Source organism: Pseudochaenichthys georgianus, unplaced genomic scaffold, assembly GCF_902827115.2.
Source record: "Pseudochaenichthys georgianus unplaced genomic scaffold, fPseGeo1.2 scaffold_1329_arrow_ctg1, whole genome shotgun sequence".
Lineage (NCBI taxonomy): Eukaryota > Metazoa > Chordata > Actinopteri > Perciformes > Channichthyidae > Pseudochaenichthys > Pseudochaenichthys georgianus.
The window spans coordinates 16,271-21,183 of NW_027262215.1; positions in this window are offsets into that span (position 1 = coordinate 16,271).

A 4,913-nucleotide genomic window follows, 5' to 3' on the forward strand; every position below is an offset into this window, starting at 1 on the left:
GCCGTGTGTAAATTGAAAAGATAATACATTTGCAACATAGGTAGTCCAAATGTTTGGAAATGCATGTGTGTATAATAGGAAGATGAATCCACGAGGATATCCATCCAGGACCTATGATCCAGGACCACAGCCACGACTCAAGATCCAGCGCTCGCGATCCAGGACACAGGGACCGCAGGATCATCCATGACTCCGGATCCCAGCGTATATAGACACCAAAAAGAAAGACATTTGGGGAAGCTGGGTTAATCGGAACATGAGTGTACACGGGTATAGACAGAGAGAAGGAAGAAGTAAGATGTCCCCCGACAAACTAAGCCTATATCAGCAAAACTAGGGGCTGAATCTAATCAGCCCTAACTATAAGCTTTATCAAAAAGGAAGGTCTTAAGCGCACTCTTAAAAACGGATAGGGTGTCTGCCGCCCGAACACAAACTGGAAGCTGATTCCACAAATGTGGAGCTTGATAAGAAAAGGCTCTGGCTCCCATTGTACTTTTAAAGATTCTAGGAACAACCAACAACCCTGCATTCTTGGAACGCAATGCCCTAGTAGGACAGTAGGGTATAATGAGTTCTTTAAGGTAAGATGGCGCCTGCCCATTAAGGGCTTTGTAGGCGAGAAGAAGAATTTTAAATTCTATCCTGTGTTCTATAGGGAGCCAGTGTAAGGCAGCCAGAATAGGAGTAATGTGGTCCCTTTTCCTAACTCTGGTTAGTACACGAGCCGCAGCATTTTGAATCAGCTGAAGCGACTTGATTGACTTCTTAGTACTCCCTGATAATAGAGAGTTACAATAATCCAGCCTAGAGGTAACAAATGCATGGACTAGTTTCTCTGCATCGTTTTGAGGCAAGATATGCCTGATTTTTGCAATGTTACGTAGATGGAAGTAGGCGGTCCTTGAAATTGATTTTATGTGGGCGTTAAAGGATAAATCCTGATCAAATATAACACCAAGATTCCTTACAGTCTCACTGGAGGCCAAATTAATGCCATCCATAGTTAGTATGTCTTTAGATAATTTGTTTCGTAGATTCTTCGGGCCAAGTACAATAACTTCAGTTTTGGTCGTGTTTAACATCAAAAAGTTTAAGGTCATCCACGTTTTTAAGTCCTTAAGGCAGTCTTGAATTTTATTTAGATGATTAATTTCATCAGGCTTGATTGATAAATATAGTTGAGTATCATCCGCATAACAATGAAAGTTTACAGAATGATTCCTTATAATATTGCCTAACGGAAGCATATATAATGTGAACAAAATAGGTCCGAGCACTGAGCCCTGTGGCACTCCATGGCTAACTTTGGTTTGCGTGGAAGATTCATCGTTAAACACGTACAAACTGAGAGCGTTCAGATAGATAGGACCTAAACCAGCCTAAAGCAGTTCCCTGTATGCCAACTAAGTGCTCTAGTCTTTGCAATAGGATATCATGGTCGATAGTATCAAATGCAGCACTAAGATCGAGCAAAACAAGAATAGAGACAAGTCCCTTGTCTGAGGCTATTAGAATATCATTGTGACTTTAACCAGAGCTGTCTCTGTGCTATGATGTGTTCTAAAGCCAGACTGAAAATCTTCAAATAAATCATTGTTTTTTAAGTAATCACACAACTGTTTTGCGACCGCTTTCTCAAGAATTTTTGAGAGGAACGGAAGATTAGAAATAGGTCTATAGTTGGCTAAAACCTCTGGATCGAGGTTGTGCTTTTTAAGAAGCGGTTGTATCACTGCTACTTTGAATGATTGTGGAACATAGCCTGATAATAAAGACATATTCATAATATTTAATAAAGAAGTGCTAATTAATGGAAAAACTTCCTTCAACAGCTTAGTTGGAATTGGGTCTAACATGCACGTGGATGGTTTAGAAGAGAGAATCATTGAATGTAATTGTTCAAGGTTAATGGCTGAAAAGCATTCTAGTTTACTATCTAGTGTAATATTAGAACTTACGATTCCGGGAGCTGTTGATAACACTATACTGGTCAAAGGCAAGAGGTCATTAATTTTGTTTCTAAGAGTAACAATTTTATCGTTAAAAAAGCACATAAAATCATTACTACTGAGTGCTATGGGAATAGAAGGCTCAATCGAGCTGTGGCTCTCTGTCAGCCTGGCTACAGTGCTGAAAAGAAATCTTGCATTATTCTTATTCTCATCTATTAATGAAGAGTAGTAGGCTGCTCTCGCTTTACGCAGTGCTTTCTTATATTCATTGAGAGTAATATGCCAAATTAAACGAGATTCTTCAAGTTTAGTGGAACGCATATCCTTTCAAGTTGTCTAGACTTTTGCTTTATTTTGCGGGTTTCGGCATTATGCCATGGAGCTAATCTATGTTGTTTTATTTTCTTCTTTTTCAAAGGAGCAACAGAGTCTAATTTTATTCGCAGCGCATCTATAGCACTATCAACAACATGATCAATTTGGGGTGGTGTACATTTTGTATAAGTTTCCTCCCCTACATGCAGACATGCTATCGAGTTAAGTATTGGTTGAATCTCTTCCTTAAATGTGGCTATAGCACTAACAGATAGGTTTCTGCTGCAAGAGCTTTTGACTAATGCTTTGTAGTCTAGTAACAGTACTTCAAAAGTTACTAAGAAATGGTCGGATAAAGCAGGATTATGCGGTTCGACTAAATAATTAATAGACTATTAGTCGAACCGCATAATCCTGCTTTATCCGACCATTTCTTAGTAACTTTTGAAGTACTGTTACTAGACTACAAAGCATTAGTCAAAAGCTCTTGCAGCAGAAACCTATCTGTTAGTGCTATAGCCACATTTAAGGAAGAGATTCAACCAATACTTAACTCGATAGCATGTCTGCATGTAGGGGAGGAAACTTATACAAAATGTACACCACCCCAAATTGATCATGTTGTTGATAGTGCTATAGATGCGCTGCGAATAAAATTAGACTCTGTTGCTCCTTTGAAAAAGAAGAAAATAAAACAACATAGATTAGCTCCATGGCATAATGCCGAAACCCGCAAAATAAAGCAAAAGTCTAGACAACTTGAAAGGATATGGCGTTCCACTAAACTTGAAGAATCTCGTTTAATTTGGCATATTACTCTCAATGAATATAAGAAAGCACTGCGTAAAGCGAGAGCAGCCTACTACTCTTCATTAATAGATGAGAATAAGAATAATGCAAGATTTCTTTTCAGCACTGTAGCCAGGCTGACAGAGAGCCACAGCTCGATTGAGCCTTCTATTCCCATAGCACTCAGTAGTAATGATTTTATGTGCTTTTTTAACGATAAAATTGTTACTCTTAGAAACAAAATTAATGACCTCTTGCCTTTGACCAGTATAGTGTTATCAACAGCTCCCGGAATCGTAAGTTCTAATATTACACTAGATAGTAAACTAGAATGCTTTTCAGCCATTAACCTTGAACAATTACATTCAATGATTCTCTCTTCTAAACCATCCACGTGCATGTTAGACCCAATTCCAACTAAGCTGTTGAAGGAAGTTTTTCCATTAATTAGCACTTCTTTATTAAATATTATGAATATGTCTTTATTATCAGGCTATGTTCCACAATCATTCAAAGTAGCAGTGATACAACCGCTTCTTAAAAAGCACAACCTCGATCCAGAGGTTTTAGCCAACTATAGACCTATTTCTAATCTTCCGTTCCTCTCAAAAATTCTTGAGAAAGCGGTCGCAAAACAGTTGTGTGATTACTTAAAAACAATGATTTATTTGAAGATTTTCAGTCTGGCTTTAGAACACATCATAGCACAGAGACAGCTCTGGTTAAAGTCACAAATGATATTCTAATAGCCTCAGACAAGGGACTTGTCTCTATTCTTGTTTTGCTCGATCTTAGTGCTGCATTTGATACTATCGACCATGATATCCTATTGCAAAGACTAGAGCACTTAGTTGGCATACAGGGAACTGCTTTAGGCTGGTTTAGGTCCTATCTATCTGAACGCTCTCAGTTTGTACGTGTTAACGATGAATCTTCCACGCAAACCAAAGTTAGCCATGGAGTGCCACAGGGCTCAGTGCTCGGACCTATTTTGTTCACATTATATATGCTTCCGTTAGGCAATATTATAAGGAATCATTCTGTAAACTTTCATTGTTATGCGGATGATACTCAACTATATTTATCAATCAAGCCTGATGAAATTAATCATCTAAATAAAATTCAAGACTGCCTTAAGGACTTAAAAACGTGGATGACCTTAAACTTTTTGATGTTAAACACGACCAAAACTGAAGTTATTGTACTTGGCCCGAAGAATCTACGAAACAAATTATCTAAAGACATACTAACTATGGATGGCATTAATTTGGCCTCCAGTGAGACTGTAAGGAATCTTGGTGTTATATTTGATCAGGATTTATCCTTTAACGCCCACATAAAATCAATTTCAAGGACCGCCTACTTCCATCTACGTAACATTGCAAAAATCAGGCATATCTTGCCTCAAAACGATGCAGAGAAACTAGTCCATGCATTTGTTACCTCTAGGCTGGATTATTGTAACTCTCTATTATCAGGGAGTACTAAGAAGTCAATCAAGTCGCTTCAGCTGATTCAAAATGCTGCGGCTCGTGTACTAACCAGAGTTAGGAAAAGGGACCACATTACTCCTATTCTGGCTGCCTTACACTGGCTCCCTATAGAACACAGGATAGAATTTAAAATTCTTCTTCTCGCCTACAAAGCCCTTAATGGGCAGGCGCCATCTTACCTTAAAGAACTCATTATACCCTACTGTCCTACTAGGGCATTGCGTTCCAAGAATGCAGGGTTGTTGGTTGTTCCTAGAATCTTTAAAAGTACAATGGGAGCCAGAGCCTTTTCTTATCAAGCTCCACATTTGTGGAATCAGCTTCCAGTTTGTGTTCGGGCGGCAGACACCCTATCCGTTTT